Raw genomic sequence first — 27,079 nt, forward strand, 5'->3', positions numbered from 1 at the left:
GCAGTCTCAGAAAGAAGACTGGCTGAGAACTTGAGAGACAGGCATAGGCTGCGCAGAGTGACAATGCAACCAGAAGCAGCAGCAGTTTGGGAATGAGCACTCATTCTGATCATGATTAGTGTGCAGGTGTGTCTAGTGGCAGCTGAGGGGGTAGTGGCTGCACAATGGTTACTCAAGCAGCCATTCAGACACACCTCACAGCTTGTAATGCTGGGTGAGGAGGACTGAAGTTGTTGTGATAGTTAATAACTCTTCTACACCACTTGGCAAGCCAGCTGGTAGCTTAAGAGGCCAGTCCCCTGGGGTTGTAATTATTGTTGGGAGGAGGTCTTACTCATGAGGTGATTCATGGCAGAGGTGGGCGAGCCACTGAAAGCTCAAACCAGGGTGCCCTTCGTCCAAACATAACAAACTTGAAGTCCTGTTGGGACCTTGAGCCAATACAAGCCTGACTTTCATGTGGCTTCTGTCTGCCTTCATCTCTCCACCCCGGATGTGGCATTAGGGCCACAGATGCAGACTTTGAAACTGGACACAGGTTTGAGTCTCAGCATCGGCTCAACATCCTGTAATTCTAGACAAATCACTTACTCTTCCCATGCCTATAAAAATGAATGTGACCTAATGTAACTGGTGCTCGCGTGAAGCTCTTCAACACCTTTGGGTCCAGTTCACGCTGTATAAAAACTAAATAGATGTAAAAATAAAGTGATGACATAAAAAAAAGAAATTCAACTCGATGTAACACAATTACAGGCATACACTGTCCAGTAGAGAAACATGCTGGTGGCTATGAAACGTTAATCACCTGGGATGAAGTATGTTGAATATTAGGAGTTATTTAAAAGATGCACTCCTTGTATTCCTCAAAACACCAATAAGGCCTTTAATGCTGACTTGTATAGAATGAAAAGATGTCTTGATCAAGAACAGAGACCTGTAGATGACAAAACATTCACCTAATGAGCAGGAGAGCATGGTGCCTGATGTAATCAGGATCCTGACTTAGATACATTTGCTCAGCAGAAGTGAATATGTGTTTGTTTTTTACGATACAATGCATTACTGTGAGCATGAAAACACAATTGTCTTCAGAGCGTCGCATTTGTAAATTGACTTGTGAATAAATGAGCTAGCAGAGGTTTGGCAGTAATCTTTGGCAATTATAGTGGCTGATTTGTTATCTTAGGCAAATATTTTATTTCACCTTAAGTCCTTTTTGTTCATTATCCCTTATAAATCATTTTCAAATATATGAGTTCAGAAAACCAGTTGTACAAAGAAGTATTATATTTCCTCTAATAGACTATAATGTTGCTTTCTAATAATCTGGGCCACATACAAGGTGTACATGTCAATTGTCTTGACTCCTAGTTCAATAATTGTTTATGTTTAAAAATTATCACTTTTAATAAGTATTTCTCAGTGCAGTGTATAATGTGATATGTCAACGTCAAAGCTTCCACGTGTTAAAATGTTTTCTTTTTTGGCTTTTTAACATACTTTGTCATATTTCATGTGATGTTTGCTGTGTGATTTACAATGCAAACATTTTCAGGGTTCAGCTCGTACATGGCTTCTGAGAGCCAAAGTCAGACCTTTGGCTCAGCTCTCCCTGATAATTTGTTGGCCGATTTACCTCTACGCAGAGTGTGGTTGAGTGTCAGATGGTGTCAAGAACTGTAATGTGGATGAACCCCGTCTGGCTTCATGAGGCCATCTGTCATACTTTTTGTGAGTCTTGACTCTTTAACACTAAGCACTTTGCATGCTGGGACTTGTAGTTGTTGGAGTGTGACCTTTAAAATTAATATTAACATAAAAAGCTTGCAATATATTCTGTAATGAAGCTACATAGAAAATGTGTTAACGTAGAAAATAATGCACGCGTTTGAAGTGTGCCCACTGGGAGTTGCCACCAATGTACATGAAGACTAATGAAACTTATTAATGAGGAATTAATAATGTACTAATGTTTGGATTTGTATTAGCATATCATGATTAAAGTCATGTATTGGATTTTTGCTAAATTAATTACTAGGCCTTAGTTAGCGAGGGTCTGGGCATAGCTGCCTGGTCTCATATTAAACTGTGTTTTTCTAACGTGCAATGTGCTGCTTTCCTGAAGGACACGAAGCTGTACTTTTCCAGAAGCTAGATATGTGTGTGTAGCCGTAGTAAATTCTTTCTCATGGGACCCGATTTGCTCAAGGAGACATTCTTGCTGAATGCAACAGTGTAATTCGCAACAGGTGCAAGGCTGCCTGGACTAGGAGAAAACAATGGGACTACTGACTGGAACGTAAAGTGTAACTTTTCTTACCTGACATTCCACCTGATGAAGACGTCAATTACATGGGCCAATCAACTGCATGAGAACTGTGTTTTGTGGAAAATTCTAGTAAGGTGCGTGGAGAATTATTGGACAGAGATAATGATGGACCAAAAATGATCCAATAGGGAATAAAAGGCTAATTTGACAGTTTTGATATAACCGCACGACCCGAGGAGAAATCAGCCATTATTCGGACATTCTACCCTAAGCCATGCTTTGCCATTATTCCTTTGAAACTTTGCTGTTTATTCTTCCTGATACTCAAACCATCCTCAACCCATTCTTACCTGATACTTACTTCTCCTCCTTATGAGGGAAGAGCCTTATTCTTAGCTATGCCATACTGAGACCTTGCCCTGTCCTGTCCTTGCTGATGGTCAATCGACTGATCTTGTGAGGACGAAGACTGACGCTGTTTGCTGATTCGTTGGAGGGGTAACTATCTGATGATAATTGTAATTGTCTGTTTGCCTTTTCTTTCTAGGTACCAACTGCTTTTAGATAGAGGCCATAGTTAGATGTTTTCCAAATTTGTGTTTGTTAAATTGTTTAGCATGAAGCCCAACATGCCGATGCTAATTCGAGGTTAGTTAAGGTGTTCACTAACATCTGACGCAAATAGACAAATGACTGAATTCTTGCTTTCTTGAACCTTGTATTCTGAGACTTTGCTAAACTGCTTCTTATTAGTGATGTGTTAATGCTTAGTGAATATTCTCTATGCGTTGATTAACTGAGTTCAAAACATAAATCTGAAGAGTTACTAATGAGATTGAATTGCAAATAAGTTTAACCGAAATGACCTTAGATTGTAACTAATAGGGAATAAACATCCTAATACTTAATTAGATTTGTGTGGTTATTCATGGCTGAAAGGTCATGGTGTGTTCGCGTTATTGATCTTTATTAAATGTTATCGGCTAACTTGTTGATTAGGTATTGGAAATATTGATTGGGATATTGAGAATATTGATTTTGGTGATGCCAGAAAGATATCCCGTACTGGGAAGTCTCCAAACGTGGTCAAAAGGTTCATCGGCCTAGGCGTGTCTCCTTGTAAGTTTACTTATCAAGGGTCTGACGCGCTATCATAGTTTTATTTTTTCATATCACACCTTATATTATGGTTAACACAGTGTCTGATATTTGTTCCCATTGGCTTCATTGCTTGGTTTTAGTCGCAGGAAATTCTATGTCAGGACCGGAGGCTTGATTATGCTTCTCTTTCTATGTATTTATTCTTCACAGCAGCCAATAAAAAACATTTAATACAAAAACTACATTTCCCATAACTAAGGTCATGTGACCAACCATAGAGAATGGGCTATATAACTCCAAGTCCTGAACATTCGTCCTCTTTCTTTTCTGCTCGGCAGCCAGTTAAGTCCTTTCTGTTTATTGTCTTTATATTGTCTTTATATTGCGGTCTGCGCGTATCGGTGTCTAACGGCTGCTCTGTGCGCCGCATGTGCATGTCATTCCGGCTCCTTTTACCGGTATCTGTTGCCAGGAGCGCTTCGGCCTCCCTTGGGCGCGAGTTCCTCGCGGTCCCTAATTTTAGTGGAGCAGGAGTAGAGCCGGTCGCGGCCGCCATCTTGGATGGCCGCGACCTTTACAGTCTAGTCTTCGGATTAGTTTTCACTGCGGCGCGCATGCGCACCTAAGCCGTTTTTCGTCCGATCTATCGGCGAGGAGACTGGGGAGAGCGTTAGCAGTGCGCTTCACTGCTCGGTTGCCTCTTATTTTTCCCCAGAGTATTATTCAGTGCTCCTCAGGCAGTGATTCTGGCTCCTGATGCCCTGGTACCTGTCTTTGGCCAGGGTAGTAAAATTTGAATAGGCTCTGCCTAGAGTGTTTGGCAGGCGTCTCCCTCCACTCTCTAACTAATTCCTCGCCTGCAGGGGCCACACTCCCCCTTAAATTATAGCTCTGCTATAAATATTGATATATATAATTTTTTCCTTTACCTATTTTGTGTGGGGTCTTTGCCTTCAGAAACAGGCAATATGGAGCAGTATGACCCTTTTGAGGCACAGGGAGAAAATCAGGACAGGGGTTCTTCGTTTGAAGGCAGCCTCTTTGAGGCTCTGGACTCTAATGTCCAATACTCTGTCAATAAAGCCTTGGCGAAGGCTTTAGGACCATTGACCTCGCAACTGAAGGGGTTTGCGCGTCAGCAGAACTGGTTCCCTTCTCTGCCACTCTCAGAATCATCTTCTCAAATTCCTAATCCTGGTGGCAAAGCTAAAGGAAAGTCCCAGGGCAAACGTTGGCACTCTGATGCCTTTGAACAGTTCTCAACCTCTGTACTGGCGGATCATGGCTATAGTCACTCTTCGCAAGCGTCTACCTCCAACGATACTTACCCAGACGCTCTGAGTTCAGACTCCTCGTCTCAGGACTCGTCCGACAGCGATCAGGCTGATCTTCCAGGTCCTAGTAAGAAACGGCGTCGGGACCGCGATTCCGTTCCCGTCCCAAGCCCTCCTAAAGTTCTCACATTCGATCCCACGGAGATCGTCCATCCCCGGTCTTCAAACTGGGTTCCTCTTCCTGAGGTCGCATCGTATGTCCAATGCCATCTTCGACAGGGCTTTGACAAGGAAGTTAGAGCGAGGCTTCGCTCGGAATGCCCACGCCCAGATCTCGACGGTAAGGTCTCAGATACCCCAGAGGTAGACCCCACAATGGTTACCTTCCTGAAGAAGTGGTCCAAGGACCCAAAAAAGGGTCTCGACAGAGCTTGGTGGTCTTGCCAAGACAAATTATTGGACATGTCTGGACCTCTCACCAAGATTCTTGAACTTGGGTTTCAGGCAAAGGAGTCTGGAGTGGCTGTGGACCCGGACATACTTATTGGATGGGCACAGCGTGCAATCTGTCTCTTAGGCAACACCAATGTGGCAATGTCAACGGAGAGAAGAAGGACCATCCTCATGCGCATTGACCCGAAACTAATCGAACTAGCATTCTCTGAGTCTGGTCCGGTGGCTCAAGGCCTCCTTTTCAGAGGTCCTTTTGTGAAGGATTTAGCGAAGTTTGCAGCAACTTACAATACCTTAGGCAAAGCGCAATTGTCCTTAAAGAAGGTTTTTCGCAATTCCCTTTTTGGCAGGGCCGGACGATTTAGGGCCCGTTCGTCAGGCCGAGGTTTCAATCAGGGTCCCCAGAGGGAAAGCTTCAATCGGTCAAGGGGCAACTGGCAAGACCAATCATCTGACCAAACCTTCTACCCCTCCCGCCCCCGTGGAGGTCGCCAGCATTTCCGCAGAGGCCAGCAGCGAAACTCTCAAGAGTCAGGTTTCTCAGTTGAGCATTTTACCTTACTCAAAAGTGATTTTGGGGGGACAGATTCAGCACTTCGTCAACAACTGGAGGCAGATCACCCAGGACCCCTGGGTTCTAGAGTCAGTAAAGGGGTTCAAACTGGAGTTTTACAACTCCCCAGTTCAGGAGTCTCCTCCTCAAGATCTGTAATTTTCCCTTCCCGATCAAGAGCGCAAATCTCAAGAGATTTCCGGCGTGCTCCTCAAGGATGCTATATGCCGCATCAGTCCTCACCCCAGGGGTTTTGTGAGTCCCATTTTCCTGGTCAACAAGCGGGGAGGGGGCTCTCGCTTAGTACTCAATCTCAAAGAGTTCAATTCCTGGATAGTTTACAGACACTTCAAGATGGAGGGTATCCATCTTCTCAGGGACTTGCTTTTAAAGGACGATTGGATGGTCCGCTTGGATCTAAAGGACGCCTATCTCTCGGTTCCTATTTTCGCTCCTCACAGGCGCTTCCTGCAGTTCTTTTGGCAGGGGCAATGCTACGAGTACAAAGGCCTCCCTTTCGGCCTCTCATCAGCCCCATGGTGCTTCACCAAACTGATGAGGCCGGTCGTGGAGGCCCTCCGTGCCAGAGGGGTCCGGTTGATCGTGTACCTGGACGATCTCATCCTGATGGCCCAGGATCCTCTTTTGGTTACTCAGCACCTGTCTTGGACAGTGCACCTTCTACAATCCCTAGGATTTGTAGTCAATCAACCGAAGTCAAGTCTCATCCCCTCTCAACGGATGGAATTCTTAGGGTTTCAGATAGATTCGGTTCTTTCCCAGTTGTTTCTTCCCTTACACAAGATTCAGAATATCAAGAGGGAATTGAAATCTGCTTTGCAAGCCCAGACAATATCATTGAGGTCAGTGGCTCGGATTGTAGGTCTTTTGGCCTCTTCTATCCAGGCGATTTTTCCCGGTCCCCTCCACTACAGGGCTCTTCAACGCCTAAAGATTCAACATCTGCAGAAGGGATTAGCATATGCGGATCAAATCCTTCTGTCTCAGGAAGCCAGGCTGGAGATGAACTGGTGGTTGAGCCACATGGAAGCCTGGAATGGCAGGGCGATCTTTGGCAGCGCCCCGGATGTGGTTCTGGAATCGGATGCCAGCAGGTGGGGCTGGGGGGCCAGGTGCGGTTCCCACTCCACGGGGGGTCGCTGGTCGGAGTCGGAATTACAACTCCACATCAACTGCTTGGAACTCCTGGCAGGCTCGTTTGCAATCAGGAGTCTGTCTTCCCTCAAAAGCGATTGTTGCATTCTGCTGCGGATGGACAACATATCTGCGGTACGCTATGTCAACAAGCTGGGAGGGACAAGGTCTCAGATGCTCGCGGAGATTTCCAAGGATCTTTGGCACTACTGTCTCCAGCATCGGATATCGCTGATAGCGGAATATCTACCTGGGACCACAAATGCGGTGGCAGACTGGTACTCCCGACACCTTCAGGACTTCAGCGACTGGAGGTTACACCCTCGGATCTTTGCTCAGATCAACCGCCTTTGGGGCCCATGTTCTGTGGATCTCTTTGCCTCTCGGCTCAATCGTCAGATCCCTGTGTTCTTCAGTTGGCGCCCGGATCCGGAAGCGTCAGCGACGGATGCGTTCTTACAGGATTGGTCATCCCTCAAGGGGTATGCGTTTCCTCCATTCAGCATGATCCCCAGGGTTCTTGCTCAGGTCAGGCGTCAGGGTGTGGACCTGGTGTTAGTGACTCCCCTGTGGAGGGCTCAGCCGTGGTTCCCTTTGATTCTGGAGATGTCATTCGATGTTCCTCTCCTGGTTCCTCATCGTCAGAACCTGTTGCTGGACCCAGTAGGTTGTCCTCACCCTCTGATTCTATCGGAACAATTGCGCTTAGTGGCGTGGAGAATTTCAGGGGCAGATGGCAAATGTCAGGCATTTCGTCGGCAGCTTCCGCGTTCATCAATCAGGCCTGGTCCGATAATACCCACAAACTATATGCTTCGGCATGGCGAAAATGGGCCAATTGGTGTAGCGAAAGGGATTTGGATCCCTCTAAGGCGGATGTCTGCTTCATAGTGAATTTCTTATCCTGTTTGGCTGAGTCTGGTTTAGCCTATAGATCGGTTAACAATTACAGATCGGCTATCTCAGCAGGGCATGTTCCAGTGGATGGAAAACCGGTAGGGGAGGATTTCTTGGTGTGCAAGTTACTCAGAGGCATTCGTTTTGCCTCGCCTCCCCAACCAAAATATACGTCCCTTTGGGATGTTGATGTGGTGCTCAGGTTTCTTAGGTCTTGGCCTGATAACAAATATCTGTCTCGTAAACAGTTGTCGGCCAAATTAACCATGCTATTATGTCTGATCTCCTGTAAGCGGGTGTCAGATGTGAGAGCTCTGGATCTCAAAGGTAGATCTTTTTCCCCGGAGGGAGTATCTTTTGTTGTGTCAAGAAGAACAAAGAACAATACTAAATCTGTTTCTTATCCGTGTTTCCCGCAGGACCCTAATCTCTGTGTGGTGCAATGTCTTAAAGCATATGAAGCTGCCACCTGTGACGTTCGACCTGAACCACTCGGGCAACTTCTTATTGCTTTACAGAAACCTTTTAAGCCAGTTTCTTCTGGCAAGATGGATACGATGGTTGCTTGCAGAGGCAGGTATTGATATTTCAGTTTTTGGGGCTCACTCAGCGAGAGGAGCTATGGCCTCAAAATCCTTTTTGTTAGGATCCAGTTTGAATGAGATCATGAAGGCAGCGGATTGGTCTTCTGATTCTACGTTTAAATCATTTTATTATAAACCAATTGTGGATATAGCATCAGTGGTGGTTGCACAGCTTTGAACAAGCATAATCAAGCCTCCGGTCCTGACATAGAATCAAAAAATTTCTAGCTTTCGCGTCAAGAATTTTCAATTCTATTAAGGACACGTATGTATTTCCTTCCCTTTGAAGTCTCTCCGAGGGTTTCAAAAGCCGGATTGCTTGCAATCCGGCTTTTGAAACCCCACTAGACACCAGGGATTTTTTTTTTTTTAGATGAAATTGACAGAAGGGAGCGACCCCTTGGGCAAGGGTCGCTCCCAGGGGGTAATTTTTTTTTAAGGCCTTTTCTGCCCCCCCTGGGGGCAGATCGGCCTAATAATAGGCCGATCGGCCCCCAGGGGGGGCAGAAACCTCTAGACACCAGGGATACTTTTTTTTTTTTTTTGATTTGTTTTCTTTTGTGTTTTAGGTGTGGGATGCGACCCCTTAGGCAAGGGTCGCTCCCATAGGGGGGAAATTATATTTAGGCCATTGGCTTATTTTTATGAGGCCAATCTGCCCCCAAGGGGGGCAGAAACCACTAGACACCAGGGAGTTTTTTTTGTTTGTTTGTTTTTCACGTAAGGGGAGCGACCCCTTAGGCAAGGGTCGTTCCCATGGGGGGCAAATTTATTTTAGGCCATTTCTGCCCCCCATGGGGGCAGATCAGCCTATTTTTATTAGGCCGATCTGCCCCCACGGGGGCAGAAACCACTAGGCACCAGGGATTTTTGTTGTTGTTGTGTTTTACAGATGGGGAGCGTCCCCTTAGGCAAGGGTCGCTCCCCTGGAGGGGCAAATTGTATTTAGGCCATTTCTGCCCGCTTTGGGGGCAGATCGGCCGATTTTAGGTCAATCTGCCCCCAAGGGGGCAGAAACCGCTAGGCACCAGGGATCTTTTTTTTGCGCCGTCACGCAAGGGGAGCGACCTTGTAGGCAAGGGTCGCTCCCCGGGGGGGGGGGTGAGGGGGGCAAATTTATTTTAGGCCATTTCTGCCCCCAGCCTATTAGTATTAGGCCGATCTGCCCACAGGGGGGGCAGAAACCTCTAGGCACCTGGGCAAATAGTTTTCTTGTGGTTTTTTTTTGTTTGTTTGATTTTTTAGAGATGGGGAGCGACGCATTAGGCAAGGGTCGCTCCCCTGGGGGGCAAATTGTATTTAGACCATTTCTGCCCCCCTTGGGGGCAGATTGGCCGATTGTAGGTCAATCTGCCCCCAAGGGGGGCAGAAACCACTAGGCACCAGGGATCTTTTTTTTGCGCCGTCACGCAAGGGGAGCGACCTTGTAGGCAAGGGTCGCTCCCCGGGGGGGGGGGGGGGGGGGTGAGGGGGACAAATTTATTTTAGGCCATTTATGCCCCCCCTGGGGGCAGATCGGCCTATTGGTATTAGGCCGATCTGCCCACAGGGGGGGCAGAAACCTCTAGGCGCCTGGGCAAATAGTTTTTTTGTGGTTTTTTTTTTGTTTGTTTGTTTTTTTAGAGATGGGGAGCGACGCATTAGGCAAGGGTCGCTCCCCTGGGGGGCAAATTGTATTTAGACCATTTCTGCCCCCTTTGGGGGCAGATTGGCCGATTGTAGGTCAATCTGCCCCCAATGGGGGCAGAAACCACTAGGCACCAGGGATCTTTTTTTTGCGCCGTCACGCAAGGGGAGCGACCTCTCAGGCAAGGGTCGCTCCCCGGGAGGGGTGGGGGGGCAAATTTATTTTAGGCCATTTCTGCCCCCCTGGGGGCAGATCGGCCTATTGGTATTAGGCCGATCTGCCCCCGGGGGGGGCAGAAACCTTTAGGCGCCAGGGCAAATTTTTTTTTGTGTGGGTTTTGTTTTTGTTTGTTTGTTTTTTTAGAGATGGGGAGCGACGCATTAGGCAAGGGTCGCTCCCCTGGGGGGCAAATTGTATTTAGACCATTTCTGCCCCCCTTGGAGGCAGATTGGCCGATTGTAGGTCAATCTGCCCCCAAGGGGGGCAGAAACCACTAGGCACCAGGGATCTTTTTTTTGCGCCGTCACGCAAGGGGAGCGACCTTGCAGGCAAGGGTCGCTCTCCGGGGGGGTTGGGGGGGCAAATTTATTTTAGGCCATTTCTGCCCCCCCTGGGGGCTGATCGGCCTATTGGTATTAGGCCGATCTGCCCCCGGGGGGGGGCAGAAACCTCTAGGCGCCAGGGAAATTGTTTTTTTTGTGGTTTTTTTTTGTTTGTTTGTTTGTTTTTGTAGAGATGGGGAGCGACCCATTAGGCAAGGGTCGCTCCCCTGGGGGGCAAATTGTATTTAGACCATTTCTGCCCCCCTTGGGGGCAGATTGGCCGATTGTAGGTCAATCTGCCCCCAAGGGGGGCAGAAACCACTAGGCACCGGGGATTTTTTTTTTGGCACCAATGTCACGCAAGGGGGGGGGTGACCCCATAGGCAAGGGTCGCTCCCGGGGGGGCAGGGGGGTTGGGGGACAAATTTATTTTAGGCCATTTCTGCCCCCCCTGGGCCCGGCTGAGCTAGAGGCCAAAATCCACAGGTAGGCACTGTTTTCTATGAAAAAATGTGATGTGTCCAGGTTGTGTTTTGGGCCATTTCCTGTCGCGGGCGCTAGGCCTACCCACACAAGTGAGGTATCATTTTTATCGGGAGACTTGGGGGAACGCTGGGTGGAAGGAAATTTGTGGCTCCTCTTAGATTCCAGAACTTTCTGTCACTGAAATGTGAGGAAAACATGTTTTTTTAGCCAAAATTTGAGGTTTGCAAAGGATTCTGGGTAACAGAACCTGGTCAGAGCCCCACAATTCACCCCATCTTGGATTCCCCTGGGTTTCTAGTTTTCAAAAATGCGCTGGTTTGCTAGGTTTCCCCAGGTGCCGGCTGAGCTAGAGGCCAAAATCCACAGGTAGGCCCTGTTTTCTATGAAAAAATGTGATGTGTCCAGGTTGTGTTTTGGGCCATTTCCTGTCGCGGGCGCTAGGCCTACCCACACAAGTGAGGTATCATTTTTATCGGGAGACTTGGGGGAACGCTGGGTGGAAGGAAATTTGTGGCTCCTCTTAGATTCCAGAACTTTCTGTCACCGAAATGTGAGGAACATGTGTTTTATTAGCCAAATTTTGAGGTTTGCAAAGGATTCTGGGTAACAGAACCTGGTCCGAGCCCCGCAAGTCACCCCTCCTTGGATTCCCCTAGGTCTCTAGTTTTCAGAAATGCACAGGTTTGGTAGGTTTCCCTAGGTGCCGGCTGAGCTAGAGGCCAAAATCTACAGGTAGGCACTTCGCAAAAAACACCTCTGTTTTTTCCCAAAATTTAGGATGTGTCCACGTTGCGCTTTGGGGTGTTTCCTGTCGCCGGCGCTAGGCCTACCCACGCAAGTGAGGTATCATTTTTATCGGGAGACTTGGGGGAACGCTGGGTGGAAGGAAATTTGTAGCTCCTCTCAGATTCCAGAACTTTCTGCCACAGAAATGTGAGGAACATGTGTTTTTTTAGCCAAATTTTGAGGTTTGCAAAGGATTCTGGGTAACAGAACCTGGTCCGAGCCCCGCAAGTCAGCCCTCCTTGGATTCCCCTAGGTCTCTAGTTTTCAGAAATGCACAGGTTTGGTAGGTTTTCCTAGGTGCTGGCTGAGCTAGAGGCCAAAATCTACAGGTAGGCACTTCGCAAAAAACACCTCTGTTTTTTTCCAAAATTTAGGATGTGTCCACGTTGCGCTTTGGGGTGTTTCCTGTCGCCGGCACTAGGCCTACCCACACAAGTGAGGTATCATTTTTATCGGGAGACTTGGGGCAACGCTGGGTGGAAGGAAGTTTGTGGCTCCTCTCAGATTCCAGAACTTTCAGACACAGAAATGTGAGGAACATGTGTTTTTTTAGCCAAATTTTGAGGTTTGCAAAGGATTCTGGATAACAGAACCTGGTGCGAGCCCCGCAAGTTACCCCTCCTTGGATTCCCCTAGGTCTCTAGTTTTCAGAAATGCACAGGTTTGGTAGGTTTCCCTAGGTGCCGGCTGAGCTAGAGGCCAAAATCTACAGGTAGGCACTTCGCAAAAATCACCTCTGTTGTCTTCCAAAAATTTGGATGTGTCCACGTTGCGCTTTGGGGCGTTTCCTGTTGCGGGCGCTAGGCCTACCCACACAAGTGAGGTATCATTTTTATCGGGAGACTTGGGGGAACGCTGGGTGAAAGGAAATTTGTGGCTCCTCTCAGATTCCAGATCTTTCTGCCACAGAAATGTGAGGAACATGTGTTTTTTTTAGCCAAATTTTGAGGTTTGCAAAGGATTCTGGGTAACAGAACCTGGTCCGAGCCCCGCAAGTCACCCCTCCTTGGATTCCCCTAGGTCTCTAGTTTTCAGAAATGCACAGGTTTGGTAGGTTTCCCTAGGTGCCGGCTGAGCTAGAGGCCAAAATCTACAGGTAGGCACTTCGCAAAAAACACCTCTGTTGTCTTCCAAAAATGTGGATGTGTCCACGTTGCGCTTTGGGGTGTTTCCTGTCGCGGGCGCTAGGCCTACCCACACAAGTGAGGTATCATTTTTATCGGGAGACTTGGGGGAACATAGATTAGCAAAACAAGTGTTATTGCCCCTTGTCTTTCTCTACATTTTTTCCTTCCAAATATAGGAGAGTGTGTAAAAAAGACATCTATTTGAGAAAAGCCCTGTAATTCACATGCTAGTATGGTCACCCCGGAATTCAGAGATGTGCAAATAACCACTGCTCCTCAACACCTTATCTTGTGCCCTTTTTGGAAATACAAAGGTTTTCTTGATAGCAATTTTTTACTCTTTACATTTCAGCAAATGAATGGCTGTATACCCGTTATAGAATGAAAACGCAGGTCAGGGTGCAGCTCATTTATTGGCTCTGGGTTCCTCGGGTTCTTGATGAACCTACAAGCCCTATATATCACCGCAACCAGAGGAGTCCAGCAGACGTAACGGTATATTGCTTTCGATAATCTGACATTGCAGGGAAAAGTTACAGAGTAAAAAGTAGAGAAACATTTATGTTTTTTTCACCTAAATTTCAATATTTTTCTTTTTCAGTTGTTATTTTCTGTAGGAAACCCTTGTAGGATCTACACAAATGACCCCTTGCTGAATTCAGAATTTTGTCTAGGTTTCAGAAATGTTTAGGTTTCTGGGATCCAGCATTGGTTTCATGCCCATTTCTGTCACTGACTGGAAGGAGGCTAAAAGCACAAAAAATTGCAAAAATGGGGTATGTCCCAGAAAAATGCCAAAATTGTGTTGAAAAATTGGGTTTTCTGATTCAAGTCTGCCTGTTCCTGAAAGCTGGGAAGCTGCTGAGTTTAGCACCGCAAACCCTTTGTTGATGCCATTTTCAGGGGAAAAACCACAAGCCTTCTTCTGCAGCCACTTTTTCCAATTTTTTTGAAAAAAACAAAATTTTCCCTGTATTTTGGCCAATTTCTTGGCCTCTTTCAGGGGAACCCACAAAGTCTGGGTACCTCCATAATCCCTAGGATGTTGGAAAAAAAGGACGCAAATTTGGCTTGGTTAGCTTATGTGGACAAAAAGTTATGCGGGCCTAAGCGCGAACTGCCCCAAATAGGCAAAAAAAGGCCTGGCACAGGAGGGGGAAAAGGCCTGGCAGCGAACTGGTTAATAGAATTGAAAATTCTTGACGCGAAAGCTAGAAAATGTTTGAGTGTCACTCTAAGTATCACACATTTGGTGCTTGAATGTCCCTCTTAAGTATATTGAAGCCATGGAAATGTCACATAAGCAATCTGAAAACTTGGCAGCTATGGTGATCAGTGAGTTATAATCATTGTAGTCCTTCAGCAGGGACGGCCACCTTTAGTCCTATCTCTATGTCTGTGACCTGTCCCTGCTATTCGGTTTGGTGGTTGCCAAGCGCTCCTGACGCAGGGTAAAGGCCGGACGGCGCTCGTCGTGAAGCCGGCTCACGTGAGCCGAGGTTCACTGCAGAAGGCCATTGTTCCAACGGTAAACACAGGTACGCCTTGCGCATGCGACGCTAGTCGGTGATTGGCACCCCAGAGTCCTACCGAATGCATCACCGCTCAGTCCCAGCACGGGCGGTGACGCTATCGTGACGTAGGTTGAGGCCGGGTGGCTCGCGCCGGTCCAAGTCCATCTCTCGCTGCAGTCCCGTCCGCGGAGGAGTGCTGGGTGCCGCGGGGACGGAGGCGGCTCGGAGCCCGGGACCGGCCGGGCAGCTGGTGGATACCGCTCCAGGGGGCAGGTGAGTGCAGGGCCTCTGTCGGGAGGGGAGCCCGGCGGGGGCCGGGGAGTCCAGGGTCCACCTGTGTCCTCTGCGGGCTCCCAGTGGAGGGTCCCGGGGGAGCCGTGGTCCTCGCTTCCCGCAGGCCCGGGACGGCTCGTGCCTGGGCCGGAGCACCGCTGGGGGCCGAGCAGGGTCAGCTGGGGAGGCAGGAGAAGGCCGGGGTGCGGCCACGACTGAGCCACCTGGGCACGACTGACCCACCTGGGCACGACTGACCCACCTGAGCTAGACTGACCCACCTGAGCTAGACTGACCCACCGAGCGAGCCTAGATATGGGAGGGGGCTCCTCTGCCACTACACCTGGCCTCTCAGTGACTCCCAGAAAGGGGCTTTACCCAGATGGGCCTTCTAAGTAAGTGACTCCCAGACGGGGAATGTGGCTTCACTTTCCAGGGCCCACTAAGAAAGTGACTCTCAGAGGGGTCTACCTTGCTCCTTCTGAGTGATTTACTCTCAGAGAGGGGGCCTTGAACTTCACCTTGCAGAGCCTTCTAAGTAAGGGACTCTCAGAGCCTGGACCTGGGCTGTTCCTACCTGGGCTTCTAAGTAAGGGACTCTCAGAGCCTGGACCTGGGCTGTTACTACCTGGGCTTCTAAGTAAGGGACTCTCAGAGCCTGCCCACGGGCTGTTCCTACCTGGGCTTCTAAGTAAGGGACTCTCAGAGCCTGCCCATGGGCTGTTCCTACCTGGGCTTCTAAGTAAGGGACTCTCAGAGCCTGCCCACGGGCTGTTCCTACCTGGGCTTCTAAGTAAGGGACTCTCAGAGCCTGCCCACGGGCTGTTCCTACCTGGGCTTCTAAATAAGGGACTCTCAGAGCCTGCCCACGGGCTGTTCCTACCTGGGCTTCTAAGTAAGGGACTCTCAGAGCCTGGACCTGGGCTGTTCCTACCTGGGCTTCTAAGTAAGGGACTCTCAGAGCCTGCCCATGGGCTGTTCCTACCTGGGCTTCTAAGTAAGGGACTCTCAGAGCCTGCCCACGGGCTGTTCCTACCTGGGCTTCTAAGTAAGGGACTCTCAGAGCCTGCCCATGGGCTGTTCCTACCTGGGCTTCTAAGTAAGGGACTCTCAGAGCCTGCCCACGGGCTGTTCCTACCTGGGCTTCTAAGTAAGGGACTCTCAGAGCCTGGACCTGGGCTGTTACTACCTGGGCTTCTAAGTAAGGGACTCTCAGAGCCTGCCCACGGGCTGTTACTACCTGGGCTTCTAAGTAAGGGACTCTCAGAGCCTGCCCACGGGCTGTTCCTACCTGGGCTTCTAAGTAAGGGACTCTCAGAGCCTGCCCACGGGCTGTTCCTACCTGGGCTTCTAAGTAAGGGACTCTCAGAGCCTGCCCACGGGCTGTTCCTACCTGGGCTTCTAAGTAAGGGACTCTCAGAGCCTGCCCACGGGCTGTTCCTACCTGGGCTTCTAAGTAAGGGACTCTCAGAGCCTGCCCACGGGCTGTTCCTACCTGGGCTTCTAAATAAGGGACTCTCAGAGCCTGCCCACGGGCTGTTCCTACCTGGGCTTCTAAGTAAGGGACTCTCAGAGCCTGGACCTGGGCTGTTACTACCTGGGCTTCTAAGTAAGGGACTCTCAGAGCCTGCCCACGGGCTGTTACTACCTGGGCTTCTAAGTAAGGGACTCTCAGAGCCTGCCCACGGGCTGTTCCTACCTGGGCTTCTAAGTAAGGGACTCTCAGAGCCTGCCCACGGGCTGTTCCTACCTGGGCTTCTAAGTAAGGGACTCTCAGAGCCTGGACCTGGGCTGTTCCTACCTGGGCTTCTAAGTAAGGGACTCTCAGAGCCTGGACCTGGGCTGTTCCTACCTGGGCTTCTAAGTAAGGGACTCTCAGAGCCTGCCCACGGGCTGTTCCTACCTGGGCTTCTAAGTAAGGGACTCTCAGAGCCTGCCCACGGGCTGTTCCTACCTGGGCTTCTAAGTAAGGGACTCTCAGAGCCTGCCCACGGGCTGTTCCTACCTGGGCTTCTAAATAAGGGACTCTCAGAGCCTGCCCACGGGCTGTTCCTACCTGGGCTTCTAAGTAAGGGACTCTCAGAGCCTGGACCTGGGCTGTTCCTACCTGGGCTTCTAAGTAAGGGACTCTCAGAGCCTGCCCACGGGCTGTTACTACCTGGGCTTCTAAGTAAGGGACTCTCAGAGCCTGCCCACGGGCTGTTCCTACCTGGGCTTCTAAGTAAGGGACTCTCAGAGCCTGCCCACGGGCTGTTCCTACCTGGGCTTCTAAATAAGGGACTCTCAGAGCCTGCCCACGGGCTGTTCCTACCTGGGCTTCTAAGTAAGGGACTCTCAGAGCCTGGACCTGGGCTGTTCCTACCTGGGCTTCTAAGTAAGGGACTCTCAGAGCCTGCCCATGGGCTGTTCCTACCTGGGCTTCTAAGTAAGGGACTCTCAGAGCCTGGACCTGGGCTGTTACTACCATGGCTTCTAAGTAAGGGACTCTCAGAGCCTGCCCACGGGCTGTTCCTACCTGGGCTTCTAAGGAAGGGACTCTCAGAGCCTGGACCTGGGCTGTTACTACCATGGCTTCTAAGTAAGGGACTCTCAGAGCCTGCCCACGGGCTGTTCCTACCTGGGCTTCTAAGTAAGGGACTCTCAGAGCCTGCCCACGGGCTCCTCCTACCTGGGCTTCTAAGTAAGGGACTCTCAGAGCCTGCCCATGGGCTGTTCCTACCTGGGCTTCTAAGTAAGTGACTCAGACAGGGAATATGTCTTCACTTACCAGGGCCCAGTAAGAAAGTGACTCTCAGAGGGGTCAACCCTGCTCCTTCTAAGTAAATTACTCTTACAGAGGGGCCTTGTACTTCACCTTGCTGGACCTTCAAAGTAAGTGACTTTCAGAGAGGGGCCTCGGACTTCACCTTGCTGGACCTTCAAAGTAAGTGACTTTCAGAGAGGGGCCTCGGACTTCACCTTGCTGGACCTTCAAAGTAAGTGACTCTCAGAGAGGGGCCTTGGACTTCACCTTTCTGGGCCTCCTAAGTAAGTGATTGACTCTCAGAGCTTCACCTGGCTGGACTTCCTGAATGAGTGACACCCAGAAGGCCATGGACTTCACCCAAAGGGCCTCCTTGGTGCAACTTTCCGAGAGGGGCTGAGGACGCTTAGAGAAAGGACATGACTTTATTACCTGAGACTTCTAAGAAAGTGACTCCCGGAGATGGATCAGATACTTCGCTTAGCTGAGCTTCCTAAGTAAGAAACTCTAGTAGGAGATGGGGACTTTATGTAGTTCAGCCTTCTAAGTAAGAGTCTTTCCAAGAGGGGCTGGGGACCTCATGCGCTGAGTAAAGTAAGTGACTCTTAGAAAGGGGCCAGGGACTTCACAGAGCTGTTCCTTCTAAGTGAGTGACTTAGATTTGGGCTGGGGACTTTACCTTGATTGACCACTCAAGACTTCTAGAAAGATGAGGGTTTCACTTACCAGGGCCTCCAAAGTTAGTCACTTTCAGAGAGGGGCCAGGGACTTCACCTTCCAGGCCCTTCTAAGGAAGGGGTACAATATTTGTGTGGGTTAGTGTACTTGTATGGCACATCCTGCAGATGCCATTGCTTCTTTATGCTCAAATTGCATGGGAACTCATGCCAGCCTTACATTCAGTGAGTTGCAAAGGTGGCACATCTTCACTTTGTAATGCTGGACTCAGGAATAAAAACTCTGTCCAGATTCAGTCATTAAGTTTTGTAATTTAGCCACGCCTCCTAACAAGACTCCAGTAACACCAGACAAACCATTGAAATACAGGCATATTGTATTGTAAGTGTCTGTGTGGACACTTATATACATACATAAAGCAAGCCAGGTAGTGGTGGCAAGTACAATGCACTTTCCAAACGTGGTGTCAGTATGAATGTGGCGCTTCAGATAGAAAATTGTAGGTGCAATGCTGTTGAGTGCACTCCTCTACCCTAGAGGGTATTTTGGTGTAGAGCAAACGCTTAACAAAGTTAATTACAGACACCACCACACTCAGAAAGTCCATAGAAAAATCAGTCCTTCAGTTGAAAATAGTTGCGAAATGTTCCTTTATTAGAAGGCATCAGCATAGGTCCATCGTGTGATCAACATTCCTAAACCACAGCCATCAAACACATGTTTCACTTACTACCTTTTCTCCTCAGTTGACGCATGATTCACCATTTGTACTCTCACACTCCATTTTAACATGCTTTCATCCTCAAATGTTCTTTGTTAGGGTATTTATTTCCATAACTGTTGTATATACCTTGCAGCCTTAAAATATTAACTTGTTGTGACGAAACACGTGTTTGATGGCTGTGGTTAAGGAACGTTGGACCTATGCTGATGCCTTCTAATAAAGGAACATTTCACAACTATTTTCAACTAAAGGACTGATTTATCTATGGTTTTTGAGTGCGGCAGTGTCTGTAATTAACTATATATATATATATATATATATATATATAGATATTTTGTGCTTATTACCACTGATGAGCTGTTAACAATGCTTTATAGTGAGTAGCATTCCTCTCCAGTATCCAAGGTTAGTGGTTAATTTAGTGTTTTTGGTTAGTGGATTTGTCTTGTGTTCTCAGAAGAAATGCTCTAGTATTTACTTCAGTTTGTGGTGGAAATAGTTCTGGTCTCCATCAGTGGGTGGTGGAATGGGTTTGCTAGTTTGTGCAAATTATTGTTGGGGTAAATAAATGTGATGAGCAAGTTCTAACTTTCAGGTCATTGCAGTTGAATCTTTAAGTGATCATATAAAAATACAGATCATAAAAGAAAAGGTTCATAAATGAAAAACAAAACCTTTATACAAAATACAATCAGTGCACAATCTCAGATCAAATTAAGACTATACATAATTAATCTAATATACTTAAAAGTAGCTAAAACAACATCATATTTCTTCAGGCTAAGGTACCTTTAAAAAAAAAAAAAAACAGTAAAACACGTTTCAAGATCGTTTAGCTGTTGGAGGAAAAACAATGCTACCCTACGCGTAGTGAATTTATATTTTCGAAATAAGGGTAGCAAATAACATTTAGTAAGGGGCATATGAACTTTGAGGCCAAGATCCTCGTCTTTTAGCCATTCGAGTTCCATTGTTGGCACCCCATCAGTAAAATAAACCGGTCACCTCTCTCCAAAATACCATATGAAGGAGTGTCTACTCGTCATAAATTTTGTATGAAAGAAAAAGTACATCAAGTCAGCTGTCAATCATTCGTTTAGAGACTGTGTTTTTTTGAAGTTGAATGATTTAAACCCTTTTATGGGTGTTAAATGAACATGGTGACTTGGACTGTACCTCACAAAGTGTATCCCAAATGCTCTTTCTCTTCCCAAAATGTTGCATTATGGTCCGAAGTAAAATAATAAATTGAAACAGTTTTTTTTTTTCTTTCTTTTTTTCTTTCTTTCTTTCTTTCTTTCTTTCTTTCTTTCTTTCTTTCTTTCTTATATAAAAAGATAACGCATTGTAGTAATTCATCGAATACTGCTAAAAACGTAAGCACGTTTAAGAGTGTGGGATATGATCTGATCGATTTTAAGTTTATTTTTGTTTAGGGTCACGGAGTTTAATTTGCAATGCACTATTGGCTACAGTGTTTTCGAGGCTAAAAGAAGAAAAAAGTTGTATATAGTGACTGCTGGTATAGCTTATGTCTGTAAATCATTTTATTTGCTGACATCTTGGCTTCCAGGCTTCCTTAAGCCGCTGTGGGCAAGACTCATTTTCCGACAGGTGTTTGTGAAATGTGGCTTAGTCTTTTAAATCACTGGTTTGTGGCTTTGTAATTGCTTTATGAGTTCTCAGTTTAAATCTTTTAGATAAGTAGTTCAGTGGAAACTGCAGAAATGTGGTTCTTCTTTAACTGTGTGGTGTGTTTGATTACACACCCGCTATTTTCCTGTTTTTTCCACTGTATAGTTGTGCCATTAGGACTCAGTCTTACTGTACTGACAAACTTATGTTTGACGGCAGATCGGCAGTTGTCATAGTTTCGTTTTCCATGGAAAATAAGCATTCCTCATTTTCTTAAAATTTGGATCTCAGCTTTTCCCTGTATTTTCATTTAAAACTGTTACTGAATGTTTTTTGTTTTAAGACTCGGTTATCACTGATCATTGTAGATCCATTATCATTCTGTCGTTGTGTAATTCCCAGACATGGATATTGCTTTATTAAAACCCTGTTTACTTGTGGACGAGGAATATTGATTAAAGGTAATGTATTAATTCTAATGCAGTTGCCTTGTTTTACAAACCTTGCTGCACAGGAGGATTCTGGTGCGTTCTGGTAGTCAATGGCCAAGTAATCAACTGGCGGATTTGTTGACATGATACGAAGACAACAGAGTTGGGCTGGTTGTGAGGCTTAGGGACACATTTGCAAATTTGATATGTTTTGCCTTTTTGCAGCCTGGAGACCGGTGGAACATTAATATAAAAATGTCTGATGCTTGTTCCTGGAGTCCTGGTCAAAGAGTACCAACCCTTAAAAAACCAAGACGATGGCTGTGTGCTCCCTGTACCCCATCACTACTAAGGCCTTATCTGGGATCACCGCCTCCCTCCAGTGGGGTGATGACTGATTGGGGGCAATCCAAGGGTAGCTGGCAGAAAAGATCTGTTATACGTCAGCAGCTCGGTTGTGAGAAGACAGGGGAGAGTATAGGGCAGGGGTTCCCAACCTTTTGACTTCTGTGGACCCCCACTTTATCATTACTGGAACCCGGGGCCCCCCACTGAGTCGTCATTGGAATCCAGGGACCCCCCGCTGAGTCATTGCTGAAAGCTGGGGACTAATCTATTAATATTTAATTAATTTTCTGAGCAGTCGTGGACCCCCTGAGGAGCCTTCGTGGACCCCTAGGGGTCCCCGGACTACAGGTTGCGAACCCCTGGTATAGGACATACACCCTAACTCTTAAAGAGAACGAACACTGCGAGATGTTGTAAGTCTAAAAGCGATGGCGTGAGCCTGTTTGGAGGTGGAGCAAGTAGTTCTGCGGCAGGAATATTAAATAGATATATTTATATATATATATTTTTTTTTTCTTAAAGAATACAAAAGCAGAAACCCGAGCACAATGGATTGGCGGGGCGATTATTGACAGTCTGTTGAAGGCGCTTTATTTGTCTTGATATATTTGTAACTTTAAGACTTGAGGTCAGTGAGCTTCTACGGTGAATATGTGTCCAGCTTGGAGACACCCCTTAACAGCCCACATTGCATTACAAGAGAGTGAGGCCTGAGTGCACGTGTGTTGGTGTTGGGATTGCAGCCCTGGTGGCTCAGGAGCTGGACGTTGTTTCGTGACAGGGAGAATAGTGCAGGTATCTGGTAGGTATTAGTGCAGTGAGATCCCAGCCTTTCTTCCTAAGAACAGGCACGTGCACTTGTGATGCAGGAGTGATTTTAGTCAGAACTTTTCCCGCTCAATTCCTTTTCAAGTGAAACATTATGGTTGGCCAATTTTTAATCAAAAGGTAGATTGTTATCGGGCTCGGGCGAAATTTCATTTACGTCATCATAATTCGTGCCATTTCAGGAATTTTCCGTGGTGCTTATTAAGCAAAATGATGCCATTACACCTGGTTGCGCTGTTACGCCACGTTCATTACAAAATCGTAATGTGACACTAATTACCAGAGAGAGAGCAGCTGTTGTTTACATTACTTGTGTTTTGGCGCTACATTTTTAGTGCAAAATGGCGGATTCGTTTTTTTTATATGTAGTCATGTAATGTTCCTGTCTTTTATTGTGTGAATTTTGCACACTCTTAAATTATTTGCCCAGGGACAGAAGTAGCAGTCCTTGGCAAACTGAAAGTAAACACTCTCAGTCCTGGATGTTGTCTTATAGTTGGTACCTGCAGTTGCATCTTTTTCTTATTTTTCTGTCCTGAAGGAGCATTAAACCTGGTAAATTAAGAACTGTGACGAGAAAGAGTGGGCCTGGGAGTAAAGAAAGTTTCCAGTAAGTAATGGGGGCTTGTTGCTTCATTTAACGAGGTTAAGCAGTAACGAAGGTTGCTAGTATGTAGTCATGGCATGTTGCTGCATTTAAACAGCGGAACCAGTAACCATATATACCAGTATGTTGCTGGGGCATTTTGCTGCACTTAAATAGGTTAACCAGTAACAAAGGTGTTAGACCTGACAGCCTTAGGGTGGTCACCCCTAACTTTTTGCCTGCCTCCCTCTACATTTTAGATACTGTTTTTGCTGGTTTTAACACTCTGTGCACTTTACCACTGCTAACCAGTGCTAAAGTGCATATGCTCTCTCCCTTTAAACATGGTAACATTGGATCATACCCAATTGGACTGTTTAATTGACTTATACGTCCCTAGTAAAGTGCACTATATGTGCCCAGGGCCTGTAGATTAAATGCTACTAGTGGGCCTGCAGCACTGATTGTGCCACCCACTTAAGTAGCTCCTGAACCTTGTCTCAGACCTGCCATTGTAAGGCCTGTGTGTGCAGTTCCACTGCCAATTTGACTTGGCATTTAAAAGTACTTGCCAAGCCTAAAACTCCCCCTTTTCAACACATAAGACACCCCTAAGGTATGTTCTAGGTAACTCATAGGGCAGGGTGCTGTGTATGCAAAAGGCAGGACATGTACCTGTGTAGTTTACATGTTGTGGTAGTGTAAAACTCCTAAATTCGTTTTTACACTGCTGTGAGGCCTGCTCCCTTTATAGGCTAACATTGGGGCTGCCCTCATACGTTGTTTGAGTGGTAGCTGCTGATCTGAAAGGAGTAGGAAGGTCATATTTAGTATGGCCAGAATGGTGATACAAAATCCTGCTGACTGGTGAAGTTGGATTTAATATTAATATTTTAGGAATGCCACTTTTAGAAAGTGAGCATTTCTCTGCACTTAAATACTTCTGTGCCTTACAATCCACGTCTGGCTGGGTTTAGTTGACAGCTCCCTTGTGCATTCACTCAGACACATCCCAAACACAGGATAATCAGCCTCACTTGCATACATCTGCATTTTGAATGGGTCTTCCTGGGCTGGCAGGGTGGGAGGCCTGATGCTTGCATCTCAAAGGACAGTAACCTGCCCTCACACAAAAGAATGCCACGCTCCCTACTAGGACCCTGGCAGAGAGGATTGGACTGAAAGGGGACCTTGTTCACTTCTAAGCCACTCATTGAAGTCTCACCCACTTCAAAGGCACATTTGAGTTTTTAAACAGGGCCTCTGCCCTACCAACTCGGACACTTCCCGGAGAAGAGAACCTGAACCAGAACCTGCATCCTGCCAAGAAGATCTGCCTGGCTGCTCAAAGGACTCACCTGTCTGCTTTCTGTGAAAGACTGCTGCCTTGCTGCACTCTGGCTGTGGCGAAGAAGTGGTCTGCAAGGGCTTGAATAGAGCTTGCCTCCTGTTCCCTGAAGTCTCAGGACCAAAAAGACTTAATCTCTACAAGAAGGACTCCTTGTGTGGCTAAATTTGACGCATAGCCTGCCAGAAACTACGCACAGCCTGCACCGCAGTGAAAATTTCCCTGCACGCCAAACCGGAACGACGCAGCCTGACTTCGCATTGAGAAGATCGATGCAGCGCCAGCATAGCGACCTGAAATTTGATGCAATGTCCACCGGATCGACGCAGCTCCTGTGACTTCGTCCTGCCAGCGCAGGAAATCCACTCATCGTCCCCGGGGCGTCCGAAAGCCCTGCAACCCGAAAAGGATCCACACCCTTGCGCCAGAAATCGACGGACAGCCGTCCCTGCGTGAAAACGAAACGACTCATCGATTTGTGCAGTCCGAGAAATCAACGTACACTCCTTTGTTTCCACGCATCTCTTGGCAGAGATTTTGCACGCGAGCCAGGTACTTTGTGCTTGAAAGAGACTTTGTTTGCTTTTAAGACTTAAGACACTTTATATCACTTATACAGTGATATCTGAACATATACTTATTGCATTTTAATCGTTTTGACCTGCATCTTATCAGATAAATATTATATAATTTTCTAAACCCTGTGTGGTGTATTTTTGTGGTGCTGTATGGTGTTATTGTATGATTTATTGCACAAATACTTTACATATTGCCTTCTAAGTTAAGCCTGACTGCTCAGTGCCAAGCTACCAGAGGTTGGGCACAGGATAATCTGGATTGTGTGTGACTTTCCCTGAATAGAGTGAGGGTCCTTGCTTGGACAGAGGGTAACCTGACTGCCAACCAAAGACCCAATTTCTAACAGAAGGTTACCAGTAAGTAGCCGGTGAAGTTTAACTAGTAACAAAAGTTACCAGTAAGTAGTAAGGGGTGTGGGCGTGTTGCTGCATTTAACAGTTTAACTAGTAATGAAGATTACCATTAAGTAGCTGGGGCATGTTGCAGCATTTAAACAGTTTAACCAGTAAGTTTTTGGGGCATGTTGCTACATCTAAAAAGGTTAACCAGTAACGGAGGTTATAGTTAGTAGTCATGGCATGTTGCTGCATTTAAACAGGTTAACAAGTAACTAAGGTTACCAGTAAGTAGTCATGGCATGTTGCTGCATTTAAACAGTTTACCTAGTAACAAAGTTTACCAGTGAGGGGTGAGGGCATGTGTCTGCATCAAAACATGTTAACCAGTAGTGAAGTAAAAAAAGTTACCAGTAAGTAGTCAGGAGATGTCGCTGCAGTTAAACAGGTTAACTAGTAGTGAAGTAACGAAGGTTACAGTAAGTAGTCAGGGGATGTTGCTGCTGTTAAACAGGTTAACAAGTGGTGAAGGTTGCCAGTGAGAGGTGAGGGCATGTTTCTGCATTTAAGCAGGTTAACCAGCCACTTAGTAAACTCTTCCTGTGCTTGAAACTGTGTTTTTGCTTTTCATGTTTCCATCCCTCAGGCTGTTGTTGTGGGTGCAGCGTGCACTGAGACGCCTCGAGGCCCTTCACAACCTGCCCTTGTGTTTGAGTTTTCAAGGGTTTCCTAAATGTGGATTGGTCAGTTTTGCAAGCGGTTCCAACCAGCTGGGGGCTCTCAAGCAAACGTGTTGTACCTGTTTAGGTTCTGAAGACGTGCCTGTGAATAATTGAGCAAATTTAGCGCCAGCCTTCCATGGAGTGCTGTGAGAAATGTTGCCTTCCTACCCCCCGGGCACGGCGGCAGCTTGTCCCCATCTGGCAGAAGTGACCAGAATCGGGTTAGGGGTTTGGCACTAAAGTGTACTTAAATGACCTATGCTGGAGAGAAACATGCTGCTGTGCCCTTAGGCACAAAATCTGACCTCAGCATCCCAGCGAGGGGATGGCGTGCCCTGTAGTGTGTGCTGATTAATTGCACATTTCTGGCATTTTTAGGTCAAGAACACCGGGTGGTAATATTCCGGCGCTCAGCAGTAATTGGCCAATACAAATGCCCCAAGCACTTGAGTTCTGGCGCGTGATGTATTTCCAGTGCCCGACGAGGCCGTCTGCCATCGGAGGTGCTTGGACTGGCACATGCACAAGCGGGCTTTGCCACATTTTAGGGACTTCGTGTAGATGGAGTCCCCGGCATAGAGGGTGGCTGGGTGCTGCCCGACTACCAGAGCAGAGGCAGAGTCGGCCCAGCTTCGGTGAGTACTGTCCCGGCGTGGCTACCATCCTCTGCGCGTGGCTCCCGTTTTTGTACGACCTGAAGGACTAGCCCCTCATCCTGACATGAATAAGGCCTCATGAGGTGGTCTTGCTGGTGGCACGAAGGGCTGGCTGTGTCCGTTTTGAGTGTAGATGGGGGTCTAGCTGGCATCCGCCGCAGTTGCTCACGGTCATCTGATTTTGCGTGGTAGTGGTGCAGTGTTTACTTTTCGAAGCGCTACAAACGATCTGCGTGTCCAGTTTGGTGGTTGTATTTCCTGTTTTTTTTCTTCCCCTAAAGCACCATGTGCGTTGTAATGTCACTCTGTGTCAGTTTGTCAGGATATGGAGCCATGCAGGGGTGTTTGTGATGTGACCTGAGGTATCTTTTTCTGGTGTGAAGGGTTTTATCTGTGCGTATTGTTTTCGGAAGTGTCACAGTGTATGTTTGTGCCGGTGATGCACACGCTGGAATAGAGAGGTTTAAGGAAGATATGCTGGTTTGTGATCTCAATGCTCGTAGGGCCGGCTGCACCGAGAAGCACGGATTGCCTTCATAGTGTGCTTGTCATCACCAATGTTGATCGTGTGTCTGGCATTACCAGTGGTTGATCGTGTGTCTGGCATTACCAGTGGTTGATCGTGTGTCTGGCATTACCAGTGGTTGATCGTGTGTCTGGCATTACCAGTGGTTGATCGTGTGTTTATCACCAGTGGTTGATAGTGTGTTTGTCATCACTGATGGTTGATAGTGTGTTTGTCATCACTGATGGTTGATAGTGTGTTTGTCATCACTGATGGTTGATTGTGTGTTTATCACTGATGGTTGATCGTGTGTCTGG

At 47.2% G+C, this 27,079-nt stretch overlaps 1 protein-coding gene across 3 annotated transcripts in view; it reads left to right on the plus strand.

Moving 5' to 3' along the window:
- The window catches only part of ARHGEF18 (Rho/Rac guanine nucleotide exchange factor 18), a 389,375-nt gene that overhangs the window by 216,935 nt on the left and 145,361 nt on the right, over positions 1 to 27,079 (plus strand). The window contains exon 1 of one of the 3 annotated variants that reach the window (XM_069215797.1): positions 14,405 to 14,644. The exons of the other annotated variants lie outside the window; for them this stretch is intronic. The gene's annotated coding sequence lies outside the window, so the exon portion shown is untranslated. Of the gene's footprint in view, positions 1 to 14,404; positions 14,645 to 27,079 lie in introns of those variants that run through there. 3 annotated transcript variants of the gene reach the window in all.

This window comes from Pleurodeles waltl, chromosome 12 (genome assembly GCF_031143425.1).
Source record: "Pleurodeles waltl isolate 20211129_DDA chromosome 12, aPleWal1.hap1.20221129, whole genome shotgun sequence".
In the NCBI taxonomy this organism is placed as follows: Eukaryota; Metazoa; Chordata; class Amphibia; order Caudata; family Salamandridae; genus Pleurodeles; species Pleurodeles waltl.